This window comes from Haliotis rubra, unplaced genomic scaffold (assembly GCF_003918875.1).
Source record: "Haliotis rubra isolate DU_JTF1 unplaced genomic scaffold, ASM391887v1 Scf2059, whole genome shotgun sequence".
Lineage (NCBI taxonomy): Eukaryota > Metazoa > Mollusca > Gastropoda > Lepetellida > Haliotidae > Haliotis > Haliotis rubra.
This window is the reverse complement of record NW_025766069.1, coordinates 10,478-25,441: the sequence shown is the minus strand read 5'-3', so window position 1 is coordinate 25,441 and position 14,964 is coordinate 10,478. Positions and strand designations below refer to the sequence as shown.

General features: G+C 38.8%; 1 long non-coding RNA gene across 1 annotated transcript; it reads right to left on the bottom strand.

Moving 5' to 3' along the window:
* Window positions 1-7,134: 7,134 nt before the first annotated feature.
* Window positions 7,135-13,289, bottom strand: LOC124276109. Its single transcript, XR_006898418.1, has 3 exons — window positions 13,214-13,289; window positions 12,777-12,800; window positions 7,135-7,178 (listed from the first exon to the last, which is right to left on the bottom strand). It is a non-coding gene; the product is annotated as an uncharacterized LOC124276109 (long non-coding RNA).
* Between the last annotated feature and the right edge of the window lie 1,675 nt (window positions 13,290-14,964).

Sequence of the window (14,964 nt, the reverse complement as noted above, 5' to 3'; positions counted from 1 at the left end):
AAAGGCAGAGACAACCAGACGCTTATCATTTCCATTTAATAAGTCTTCAGAAGTAGTTGGGAACAAGTTCGACATGTCACGCTTCGGGAAACAATAATATCCGTAAAATACACGTAAGTTTTCCCGGTAAAACGTAAAACAGATATGAATAGCAATTGTGTTGACACAAGTAGGGAAAAGAATCAACGAGCTGTTACGAACTACATATCATTTGTGCCGAATCGTCAACATTTGTTTTGGTCTACAGTTCTAATCTCTCGGTTAGAATCGGCAGAGGCCAGTCATGATACTTTACAAATACTGCGGTAGCAGTAGTAAATAGATAATCAAGGCCAATAAACTTTCAGGAAACATAGTTTTTGTTTTCGACTTTACGCTGGCACTGTGTCGGCGACAGACGTTTTGCTATCGTCTCTTCTAACGACTCTACCCAATCATTGTGAAACTTTTAGCACGTGTCTCTGTCGATATGGACATTGTGAGTTTGATTCGTAACCAACGTAAAGCCCGGACTGTAACAACATTTTTGTTGTTTCGATTTCTGCTAGAAATTGTCAATGAAAGATTGGCGTATCGCAATTACATATATGTGGAAGCGAAATGGCAATATCCTGAACAAGACTATCACAATTTAATTCACACCGGAATTGTTCCATTTGAATAAGTAGGTATATCGGCTATCAGTATATCAAAAGTACATTTATTTAATTCAGAAAGATATCAAAGGTTTATTTTCCGACACAAATAAATCATAATGAGATGATATCTGTTTCAATGAGCAGTTGAATTCGACTGACTGACTGAGTTTGGTTTTACGCCGCTTTTAACGCTACATCACGGCGGGGACACAGAAATGGGCTTCACACATTGTACCCATGTAGGGGATTCGAGCGGGTCTTCAGCGTGACGAAAGGTAACGCAGTTGAATTCAAAGAAGTCACAGAAACGTTACTCGAAGTTTCATTCAACTCGGGCAATGTGTATGTGCCCCGTCAACCACCGCATACCCGGCAGCCGGAACATATGCAAAGTACTTGAAAGTAATTTTTGAACAAAACGTTATAAACCATAGTCAAGACTACTGAGGTTAAAATCATTCGCTGAAAGACTGCGGCAAATGTAAAGGGTCCAAAACGCTATTATACCGGTAGAAAACAAAATTTATGGATGTCAATTTCTTTGTTGCCAAGATAACACGACGTTTCGAAGTCGGGTGATGAAGTAGCAAGCATGCACACCGAAACGTGTTATTCTAATAAAGAAAGTTGACATCAATAGAACTACAGCACTATATGCAATCACTTCTAAATGCCCTTCGAAGATTTATGATACCCGTACCGCCTACGTATCGATTTTCTATTTCATGCTTGTTTTTTAATTTAGTCAACATCAAACATGGGTACATACTTTCCTTCTCCTGGAGGGGCGATTGGGGTAGCCTTGGTTAAAGCGTTCGCCGTATCACGCCGAAACCCGGGTTCGATTCCCCACATGGGTTTTGACAATGTGTGAGGCCATTCTGATGTCCCCGGCGTGAATAATGCTGGAATATACTCATTAGACAAACCTTTACTACACCCTTCATGTCATCCATGTTTTATTGTTTTACGCTTACTACACTTGTGTATCGGTCGTCATTCACTTGGTGCTCAGTTTATGATTGTATTACAGTTATAGGTGGAAAGGTGGCGTTGGTCCTGATAACCTGACTATGTAAAATAAAGGAAAGTTCAGCCATAGGAAGTCAAAGGATAGCTGGCAAGCAGTGATTTGCATTTGGAAATACAAATGCCAGGTGTAACTATTAAGCTTAGGATTGGGTAATAGAAAGGTTTGACTGGGCGAATGTATTACACGTTATGTAACATATGGCGGAGCAGCAAAGAGGAACTGTCTTGTATTACATAGATATAGGCCACACACTGCTATGAACGTTTGATGATCTTCTTGTTTGAATTTTTTATGTGTATGGTTGTCACGTTTAGTGTTGCATACGATATTATTTGCACCTTTAGACATCTCTGTAGTGTACAGTCCGAGGTAGATCCGAGTGCGGTCCCAGCTCGCTTCACATACAACGTTCACCGTTCAGATTTTATGAAAATGTGCATCAGAAAAAACCTTTATCAGAGAATCTTAAGGGGATCACTTCACTTGATAATTTGAATTTGAATGGTAATCCTGAGTCGCTGGATGCATATTTAACACCTTTAAGCTTTGTTTTACAATGACCATCTGTGACAATGTGCACATAAAGCTTTAACCAGGAAGAATAGAAGACATTAGATTATCCCTGCTTTAACATAAATGAATATTCATGATTTCCATTGTTCAGTGTGAAGGGTATACAACCGGTAATAAAATGAGAGATGGTTTAATATTCTGACTGGACATAATCTAGTCCGAGTCTGTAAAGGGGATAAATGAAAACTCCACACAGATAATATTTCCGCACCAAATCGATTATCCAGAAGCCTATTTATCATTAAGGGAATATATATGCACGGTAATTACCGTATAATGGTAATAATCGCTGATTACCTTGAAGGGCGAAAAGAGCATTGCCCAGATATAAAGGAGTTTTGGCGAAGAAATATCTGGACCCCAATATTTTATATATTTTGTTGATTATACACCTGCAATCCTCTATGTATAAGCTGGCACATCGGGGTTTGATAATGATTTTATTAAATTATTACAGTAATTTTGCCTGCACCACCGAAGAGCTCCATTTTACCGGTAACTACTTTAATATAATGAAATATTCGTAATCTTGTCAAGAAAATATTCCTAACAGAGGATATAATCCAGACTTGACTAAAACAATTAAACTGCAGCCAGCCAGGTTACCCTATCACGTAACTAGTTTCCCGATCATCACGGAGAGCGTCAGTGTAGAGACGGAATCAGCTGGACTAATCCGGATGTGACGTCAAATAAAAGCGCTGAAGCGTTTTCAACGGCTACCGGCTCTTAGTTTTGTATAAAGTTGACCAATCCGCAAAGGGAACCAGGAACCAGCCAAGGAAAATGGGAACTTGGGGACATAACTCGGTGAATATACACCTTTTAGCTTGAAATGTTTAACGGTAGAGCACCTGCGTGTGTACAACAGAATACGGTTGGCTTTGATACCATGCACAATTGAAGCAACACACTCAGAATACTCAGAAGGCGATAACCTTTAACTTTTTTAGCAACTGGAAATATAGTCTGCTTGATAATAAAGTTATTAAGGAAAAAAACCATGTACATTATGGTTATTATGGAGCATATCAGATACTTTCATGAGATACTGATACTTGACACACAAGCTTTTATACTTATATTTCTGTGCCATGTCTGTACTCCAAGAAGTCTATCCAACGAGCATCAAAGACTTGCTTAAATTTCAAATATTAAGGAAGAAAAATATTGACCCAAAACAATCTTTCTCCATGGTACTGATTAGACTGAAAACATAACACATTATTTGGGGTGTATTTACCCTAATTCATTGTAAGTTTTCTTTTTGCAATGGAATTAAAAGATAAAGAATACTTTTCATCTTGGCACAGTGACTTTTCATTGATACATTCTGGTTAAGAACACGTATACATTTGCCTCTTTTAAATCATTGTAAGGCCAGACCAATTTTATTTCTTGCTTTACGGATTTCTTTCCTCAGAAAACCTAAAGGCAGGAGGGGAAAAAAATTAAAATAAAATCACCAGTCAAAGTAATATTCTCTCTAAATACTCAAAGTATGGTACTTTTGGCAATTTATGAAGTGTATATGGGGCAAAACACAATGTTAAAACAAAATTTCTCATATGTTTACATTTTCAGCAAATGAAAACTTTAGGACTTTATTTTTTGAGAGGGGAATATTCATTTTTATTTTTTTCTTATTCTTGAAAAAATACGACAGGTGGATCTGTAAAACAAGAAATAAAATTGGTCTGGCCTGAACTGGAAAAACACATAAGACATGATATTCATTATTAAAACTAATTTAACATTATTTACATAATCTAATGTTTATATGTTCCCCGAAGGATAATATATATCTGCCATTTTTATATGGGTATGCCTACAGAATGGATGAATAGTTGTCAGTAGACGTGAGTAAATATACACCAAGCATATAAACTTATGTTGATTAATGGCATAGTACTAACAATAGATTTAGTTGACGGAGATCCTGCCTTTTCTGAATGTACGCATCTTTCAGGATTTGTACACAGGTTTTAAGATGACCTGGCATGCTGTTACATGGCAGTGTTATTCACTGTGTTATGAAATTTAGTGACAATGTTTCTGTTAAGATACACCCGACTTAGGCTGTGGTGTGTGTTATAGTCAGGGTCAGAGTGGAGACTGGACAGGAAGATTCTTGAGTTTCCCCGGCCATTCCCAGCAGCTTGACCAAGAGAGCAATTCCTTTATTTTTAAAACAGGAAGCAAAATCTTGTCTTGGTAAGATTAAATTACATTACATTACAAGAAGACCAGGAGTGTGTGAAGAGCTGCTTTTCACTAGTTCAGGGTCAGGCCTATTTCAAAAGCTTGACTTGGACAGGGTAGCTAGGTAGATATTATCACAACTGTCTGAGTTTTATACCATTGTCATGGTACATTGATTTAAGCCATTGGATTTTTAATCACAAATGTAATTCTTTTGGGTTTGTACCCCAGTTAGAACATCCAACTAAAATACCCAACTCCCTAAATATTTACATACAATTGGTAATTACATTTTGTTTGTGGGTTATATACATCTTAGGAAGAATACAGAACTTATTGTTTTCAACATTATTATATACTCTCTCTGACTGTACAACAAATATTAACTATTGGGACATTGTAACTGTGAGCTTACGTCATTTCACTTTGTCCATTCATCAATTTCACACACTGTGAAGCACGTTATGACACTTTGAAATAACTGAGTCCGGCTAATGAGAAATCTTAAAGCTCTGTGGTGACGAGGTTGATGGTAGCGTCCCACACTGCTGATGGTTTGTTGTTAGTTTCACAACACTTGCCCTATAACTTATTAATGATAGAAAATGCAGACAATATTGTATCCAAGAAAAGAAAAGTAAAGTGCTCTATTGTTTCCTAGCCGGAGTTATAGCAGAAATTGAGGCTAGGTTCAAATACTGCCAGCCTATCACATACTGTTCTCCGTTACACGGTTGTCTCCCATTTGTTACACATGCCAGTTGTTACACACTCTGATGTTGCCAGTTGTTACACAGTCAGGTTGGGGGTGTAACAAATGGGAGGATACCCGTTACACTGTTTCGCGGGAAATATATGGAATCAGAGACCATATAATAAATATTTTATTATTATATGGTCTCTGATGCAATCTAATATTATCTGTTTAACAAAAAAGACTATTCAAAAGTAATAAAGATAATATTTATTCTTCATATTTCCTATAAATTCATCGGGAAGAAGATGTCTGGAGTTTGATGTTAGGTTTCACTGAGCATTTAGTAATGATTTCATTTAATACACTCACACACACAACAACATTCTCTCCGCTATTTTTTTAATTCCATGGCTAACAAATGTTTACAGAAACACATACATACATTAATATGCCAAGGGACACACAAACACTTCCCCACATTGTGCCGTAATTAATATCCAAGATGTACTTGTGATTCAGACTGTACGTCCCCTCAATCAAGTCCTACTTAGAGGTGACTACATGGATTAAATGGTCAAGATTTGTGACTTGATTGATTGCATGTCATTTTATCCCAACTGCATAGACTGATGAAAGTAGTCTTCTTGATCTTCTGTACAGAAGTGGGTCAGTAAACAAACAAAAACAAACAAATATACACATCCATGAGTTGGTACTAGCTTGACATGAAGACAAACTCTATGTAACCCATAATATAATTTTCAAACAAAAATAACAATGAAAATACAACTGATAGTATGGAAATTAAATCTCTATAACAGTTCAAGTGAAATATACATCTATTGGCGTGAACAGTCCAGTGTGAGTGAGTGAGTTTTAGGTTTCTTTAGCAATATTCCAGCAATATCCTTAGCACTGGGGCTTTAATAATAGAAATGAGCTTCACATAAACAGTCCGTCAGTTGTTTAACACAGAAGTTCACAATATTCCAGTTATATGACTGAAAAAGATTCTATTTTGTAGACATAATCCAGCTCCATGAAACTCTACATGACTGAAAAAGATTCAATGTTGTACCCACATTCCAGCTCTGCAGAATTCTGGAGAAGGTACTAAAGATTAGAAGGTTAGATCTAGAAGCATACAGTACAATGCAACAAGAGGGTGGTTTTACAGAGAATGTTGTGACAGAACATGAGGGCACAATTCCTGCTACATTCAGGAGGCTTGTAGTTGATTCAATTGGAGTCATACAAACCAGGGTTGAAAGGAAGAAATACAATCAATGCAATCACCATCCAATCAATAGTGGAGATTTATTGTAGCAATGTATACCCTGGAGATTATCGAGGATTGTGCAATCACAGTATGATGACAATTAAATCATCAAGGTCATTCCTTTGACCTTGACCCTAAATAAACAAAGGCATGAGACTAATGAGAGACGATTGTAAGTTGTAAACTGAGTTATGTTAAAACAGACTGCGCTGCAACTCTAGCAGCTAGAGATGACATAGAGAAGGGTGGTTGAGTAGCATGGTGGTTAAACATTAAACGATAACACTGAAGACCCAGGTTTGGTTCCCCATATTTTAGGAGCCCTTGCCATGATATAGTTGGAATAATGCCAAGGTGGCATAAAACCATACTCTTTACCTTGGGAGAACTCGGGCCAATGCTGTAATGGTTATCTACACATACAGAGTGAGGTACATATTTTATGCTGAATAAAATTTTGATTGGTTGATATTATAAGTAAAATTAGAACCTTTATATCAGTACATCTTTATATCAGATGTTATCAATTACAATGGCGTGAAGCGGTGATGGATATGATGTGTTATAAACATCTGATGAATATGATGTGATATCAGTGTATCTTTATAAATCTGAAGATATGAAGTGATATCTGTATATCTGCAGGAGGGATGGAGAGAGCTGGTCCTGCAGCTAGTGAAGTCTGTTCCTGGTAGTTGACAGGCGTGCCCTTTGACCCGAGGTCTGCTTTAGATGGTCGTATCTGTGCTGTTCTTCCTGAATACAGAAACAGTGCTTAGTCAGATCACTAGTTACCATGGGCACAGATATACTGGAACTGCATGTTTCACAGGAGATACAATATACAGTGGAAACCTGATAAGTAAAATTTCAAGGGACTACGCCAAAATTGTTTACTTATCAGGTATTTTTACTATCAAACTTATAAAAACCTGCAATGACAACCATATGCATGTATATGTATACAATGGAATAACAGACAACATTTGTGCGGTAATATGGCCTCCAGTTGTCAGTGTATTGTCAGCTGTCATGGCGCCAGTGAGCTGTAAGTAGGATGTTTGTTTAGCTGGAGACTGACCACGTGCCCTCATGTCGGATCATTTAGTTATCCGGTCTCTTTTGTTAAATGTAATTTACTTCCAGGGGACCGTGTGAAGGCGTTTAGCTAAAGCGTTATTGTTTACTTATCAAGTTTAGTTAACCAGACTCTAATAGTGATAATTAATGAAGAAATTTGCGGGACCAAAGAAAAGTGTTTACTTATCCGATCTCTTTAGTTAAAGCGGTCTTTACTTAGGCGGTTTCCACTGTATACAGATAATATCCGTCACTTCAGCACACAGTACAACACACTGCCACATCCAGTTCCATCAATTATACAAGGAACAGAGGAAAGGCAGTGTGATGGAAGCTATATTCAAATCTACATTTTTTTCTCTTACCTCAAATTGATTCATTTTCTCTTCTTCTAACACATATATCAACATTATGTATTAAATAAAACTAAGAAAGAACTTGGTTATGTATGTTTTAAGTCTGAGAAAGTGACAGAAAAAGACTAAGATGTACAGAAGTGGAGGTTAGACATGTAAGCGGGTGTGAATCCCTCCTTTTTACAATAGTCATACCAGCAGGAGTGTATGTCATCACGTTACTACACCGTCACATATCAGGTGTGTAAATCTTCCCCTTACAATATTTTCAAATATGTATTGTATTTCATAAGCGGATTCTACTGATACTTATATATCAGCAAATGGTCTATTTACAAATATCCTCTCATATGAACATAGAGATATGTTCTGCTTTCTACATAATATGGTAACTGTAATAAGTAAGTGTATTAGCTTCATAAATGGTCATGCGTAAAGTGACTTTCTGTATTCATGATACATTCCGTTACAGAGAAATGTGTGTTAAGTTATGGTTTATAACATACAATGTACTAAACTATATCTGTTTTACTTCTTTATTAATACAGTATATGTTACTAGAGTTTGTGAGGAATTACAGTGTGACTAGACATTTTCTGATATAGTGGTATCAGTAGTATAAACATATACTGAAGAGCAAATACATTGTCCTGTAAGGCCTCCTTGAAACTGGCCGCATCACTGGCCCAGTACACCGTCTCTCTCTTCTGCTACAACACTTAAACACTTTAGGCCTGTAAGTAACTAGCACCACCAATTTCCCATTACACCATGAGGCTCTAATCTGCTACAACACTTAAACACTTTAGGCCTGTAAGTAACTAGCACCACCAGTTGGCCCATTACACCGTGAGGATCTAATCTGCTACAACATTAAACAGTTTATGCCTGTAATTAACTAGCACCACCACTGGCCCATTACACCGCGAGGGCTCTAATCTGCTACAACACTTAAACAGTTTATACCTGTAAGTAACTAGCACCACCAATGGCCCATTACACCATGAGGCTCTAATCTGCTACAACCTTAAACACTTTAGGCCTGTAAGTAACTAGCACCACCAATTTCCCATTACACCGCGTGAGGCTCTAATCTGCTACAACACTTAAACACTTTAGGCCTGTAATTAACTAGCACCACCAATTTCCCATTACACGTGAGGGCTCTAATCTGCTACAACGCTTAAACACTTTAGGCCTGTAAGTAACTAGCACCACCACTTTCCCATTACACCATGAGGCTCTAATCTGCTACAACACTTAAACACTTTAGGCCTGTAAGTAACTAGCACCACCACTGGCCCATTACACCATGAGGATCTAATCTGCTACAACACTTAAACAGTTTAGGCCTGTAAGTAACTATAGTACTGTCGGAAATAGAAAAAAACTGTTTTGAGGCTGTTACTCTGTATCCCTAAAATTTACACAATTACAAATGGCATATTTCGAAATAACCCGCCGGGCCTAACTGGGCATTCAGTGGGATCGTATCTGATATCCAGAAAAAGCATGTTTACTCATAAAATCGAATTAAAACTTATAAAAAATACGAATAGCTGCTGAAAACAATAGATCAGACCATAGATGGCAATTAGGTTGCTCAGCCAGGTATGACGACAGACCGTTGACTCACCTGGCATGAAATGCGTGCTGCCTACAGGCACAAGGGGTCATCTCAAAGATATTTTGTGCGTTTTTATGTGTGTTTACTATGTCTCATCTACTGATTAACATCTTCGTGTGTTTTTCTTTCATAAAGTTTATGTTGAGATATGTAAGAGAGTATGATACCGAAAACCATAGAAGCGCATGGCGTAGTATATAGGTGGCATGACCACCCGAAGATCGACAGGACTGGATATTATTTGTAAATTGTTATGGCGTGCCGTGTACCTCCCAGTATGATTGCCCTAAAGGATTATCTTATCTTAGCTGATATCTCTATCCCCAAGCCCGATCCAGGTTTTGCTTTTGAGGCTGACCCCTCCTATCTGTTTCTTTTATAGTGACAGTGAGACTGCATGGTAGCTACATCCTTAATAGTTTCGGCATAAAAGTTATTATTTTTCGTCAGCTATAAGTTTATAATGAATCTCACGATCTTATTTCAAATTGGGCATTTAAAAGTGTCCTTTGTAATACAATATCGTTAAGCACACTAATTTGCATAAAGCCATGGTCTGCTCCAAATAAGTCTTTGCTTATTTCTGTACTAATTTCCCTCAGTAAAGTCCTTTTTCTCCGTTTCCTATCTCCCTACCACTTGAGGACTATGCGTTAGGCGAACTTAGTTTAACAGATATTTCCACGCTTTTACATATCAACTACATAAATTGTAGAGATAAATCAGAAAATAGAGTTTTTTTCTATTTCCGACAGTACTATAGCACCACCACTGGCCCATTACACCATGAGGCTCTAATCTGCTACAACACTTAAACACTTTAGACCTGTAATTAACCAGCACCACCACTGGCCCATTACACCATGGGGCTCTAATCTGCTACAACACTTAAACACTTTTAGACCTGTAAGTAACCAGCACCACCACTGGCCCATTACACCATGAGGCTCTAATCTGCTACAACACTTAAACACTTTAGACCTGTAAGTAACAAGCACCACCACTGGCCCATTACACCATGAGGCTCTAATCTGCTACAACACTTAAACACTTTAGACCTGTAAGTAACTAGCACCACTGGTCCAGTACACCGTGAGGCTCCTCTGCTACAAGACTTGACAATGACAACCAACGAACAAAGTTCTTGTGACTGACCTCATAGTTGCCTTGTAAAACAACCATAAGGGACGTATTCTAACATGGTTCATTGCCATTACATCAGATGATAGCACTTGCTACTGCTAGACAAAGATCTCTGGACCACAGGGGCGTGTCACGCTTAGAAACAGCGGTAGAAAGACATATAGGTATATAGACCCAACCCTAGTACTATATAAAAGGAAAGGGATGTAACGACGGAACCACCCCCTCCTCAATCTAAGTTAGATTTCACCATGTAAACTATTTTAAGGCCCCGTCGAGACCTACGGATTGAAAGCCAGATGATTTCCCTACAAAATGAGCTATAAATGGTCACAATCGGATCATTATTTCAAAAGTTATACGCCACCACTCACCGAAAACAGCTACCTCCGCAATTCCAAGCCAAAATCATGGATTACCCAAGACAGCGAAAACTCACCTTTTAAATTCGTTTATTAATTCCAGCCACGTTGGCAGCACCTATGTAGGGCTAGATTCGATCGGCAGCACCATTCCACGGGTCTAAAACTTATTGCAGCATCTACCGATCATTTCCTCGACAGTAAGCAGGCATTTTCTCCAAAACCATCGGCAAGAGCATACTCCTTATGGGCCATAGATGGCCTTGACATTTTAAGTGACCTGAGAACACTAAATTTGTAAGAATAATTTTAGAGGTTAAATATTTATAAATATAATTTCCTAAAATGAATCAATATCCGAATGCCTTTTACAACCTCTAAAACCATTCTTAACAATTTACTATTCCGATACATAATCCAAAATATAGGATTATTGCAAAGTTCATATTTAAGCCCATTAGCAAACAGTCAAAATCTTACAGTATATTACATTTTCCACCAATCCCGGATGGCCCAATTTAGTTTCTCTTGAATCTGCTCAGATCGCCTTGAATGTCAAGGCCATCTATGGCGACAAAGTGATTTTGATTGCCGATGGTTTTGGAGAACATGCCTGCTTACTGTCGAGGAAATGATTTGTAGAATGTTGCAATAAGTTTTAGACCGTGGAGATAGGCTGCCCGATCGAATCTAGCCTACATAGGTGCTGTCAACGTGGCTGGAATTAATAAACAAATTTAAAGGTGAGTTTTGCTGTCTTGGGTGATCCATGATTTTGGCTTGGGAATTGCGGTAGCTGTTTCGGTGAGTGGTGGCGTATAACTTTTGAAATAATGATCGATTGCTGACCATTTGCAAAGCTTTCATTTTACGTAGGAAATCATCTGGCTTTCAATCCGTGGAGTCTCGGCGGGGCCTTAAAATAGTTTGCGTGGTGAAGAAACTTAACCGAGGAAGATGTGTTCCGATCGTTACATCCCCTTATCCTTTTATATAGTACTAGGAGTTGGGTCTATATACCTATATGTCTTTCTACCGCTGTTTCTAAGCGTGACACACATACTGCTCTGGACATCATGTAACTTCATCAGAGAGACCTCTAAAGCTTCTCCGGATCAACTAATGAAATGATAGCAAAGCAAATCAGAGAGCAACTTTCTCAAAGCTTTACAGAACTAGTGTCAAACTTATAATCCACTTCCATTCAAAGAGTTGTTTTGAAAAAAATACTTATTCAGAATCTAACATAAAGAAAATTCTGAATAAGAAACTACAAAGATAGGTCCAGATTGTTTGTCGGTACATAGGCTATGAAAAGAGTCTTCCATTCAAATATTTATGCCACGCTGGTGATCTTTCCTGATCTGATTCCTTGGATGAAAGGTTGTTCTGATGTGAGTCAAGTTGTCCTCACATCTTTGTAAGGTGGTAGCAAACACTAAGGTATAATTTTAGTGAGATTGAACCCAGGTTCTTCATAGGGAGACAAAAACAGGTTGTGAGTGGGGACCTATTGTACACTGGTTCCTCATGGGGAGCCAAGCCCATGTTGTCTTGACCAAGTCAGTCACCACCCAGTCCATTCAGACACCTCGACAACCAGCATAGGTTGCTGAGCAACTGGTGAAATCAGCAGGAAACGATCAGATCAATAACCAAGAGCTGTGAGTGTTTGTCGTGAGATTAAGCTGTTAGAGTGTCTCTGTGTATTAGCGCTAGTTCTGCCTGAAGGCTAATGTTAGCTTCAAATAAAGTTACAGCAAATATGTCTGGAATCTGCTCTCACCTCTCACTTGCCAAAATGGTCCTGCTAAAAGTAAGGTGAGCATATTTATCCCCTTCCAGTCATGTACTAGGGATATCAAGTACTTGGGGTAACAATACAATATTGTGAAAGGCACAAATGTATTAGAACTAAATTTAATTTAACTTAAAATGTCATCCATGTTCTTGTTTCTTTAAATCTGAATTCTGCAATATTCCAGCTCTATAAAATTGGTATGTAAATACTCAAATCTGGACCCGACAATCTGGTGATTGACATCGTGATCATCAACCTCCACAATAAGGATATGATGACATGTGTCTACCAAGTTAGCAATCCTGACCACATGCTCCTGTTGGCAGCTTCGAACAACAAACGTGTTGTAGGCAACCAAGTTTATCCCACATCATTATAAACCTGAAGTAATGTTGGAATGTGTACAGTGAGAGTGAACATACCTGGTTCTGAATGAGCCTCTGGTAGGACTGGGGTGGCACCTGGGGGAGGGGTCTCGAGCCATCCTTGAGTGCCCTTTGCTCTGCAGCTGTACAGTGGCGGGTTCCTGGGAGAGGAGTCAGGGCTGGAGGCACCACTCTGTCTCTGCACATCATAAACATAAAGTTTAACATCTGTGAACCTGTATTGGTGAGTGAGTGAGTTTGGTTTATGCTTAGCGGCAATATTTCAGGAATATCCGCGGTGGGGGCATGGGGAAATGGGCTTCACATTGTACCCACTTGGGAAGTCAAACCCTAGGTTCTTCAGTGGTGTGATGGCCCGTAGCAGCTTTAACCACTAGGATGCATGCTGAGCATATGCGCCGCATATGAACGCGCCGCGCCGCGCGGAGCATGCGCCGCATACGCGCCGCATACGAACCTGTAAATGGCATTGGCAGCATCATGGATGTAACATCAGCAGAAATCTCTCTTTAAACAGGCCATGAGCGGTATCACTACATGTAATGTAAAGTAACAAATAATTTTTTTTTTATCTACATGACAGATTTATTTCAGTTTGTTAATCAATCCTCTATCACGGACACCAGACATGTGTGACTGACAGAGCACCTACGTTGACCTTGATGGTGTAGCTGCAGGGTCAGGACAAAGGAATACATGCGGTTGGAATGCGTCCATGAGGTCCATGTAATTAAGCAGTCACACTCTGTGAACAGCATAATCAAGGAGTTGGATGGGGAGCTAGGGAGGGGGGAGGGAGGAATTTGGAGGTAGGAGGATGGGAGGAACACATCATGTAGTAAGAGTATAACAAGAGTCACAGGTACAGAGCTCACCTTTATAGTTATACAGAACTTGAAAAGGTAAGAAAAGCGTTTCTAAACTATGTATGTGAACTATATTGAGAGAATATGTTGTTTTCAGCGCCAGACCTTTAATTAGTTGGTCACAAAAGCTCTGGCCTAAAATTCAAAGTAGCTAATCAAATATAATAGGTACTGCCTACAAACCACCCTACAGGAGACGCGATAACAAACCACCCAATTTGTGAGTGGCCTCTTATGACAAGCATGGGGGTTGCTGAAGACCCAGTGGACCTTCATGAAGACTCACAAAGAAGTAATGACTGTTGTTCCACACATTTAGATCCTCTCAAATGACATCCCAGATAGCGCTTTCGGACGTTGGCCCCTAACGTTGGCAATGTTAGCAAAACCATTGCCAATGTTAGACCAAGCGTCAGAGATACTATCTGGAAGCTGAATAATGTTTGTCAGTGTCATTTATATATCGGCTCAACCACCTAACCAGTGTCATAGTTCATCAATATGAATGGTTCTCGATACAAGTTGGCAAATTGCTGATTACACTACAACTAGAACATGTAACACCAACAAGAGGTTAGCTGGTAGTACTGGCAATGTTTACTGGACTTGAGCAGTCTCTATTTAAAAACTAAAACTAAAATCTCTCACAATACACTGATAAGCAATTAAACAGACTGTTCACATAACACCAATAATTACAAAACATTTTTCCAAAGGTAACATAAATACAGAATAACACAGGTTTTTGTCTATATATTTACCTGTCCACATGGATCAGTCAGCAGACTCTTCCAGTTGGAGATGTGATGCTGAAAGATGTGAGAAGGGTGATATATATCTCATGCCAGCATTGTATTACTTGGCCCTGAAGCACACTATCATAGTACTACATAGGCCTCCATTGCAATACCATCATACTAC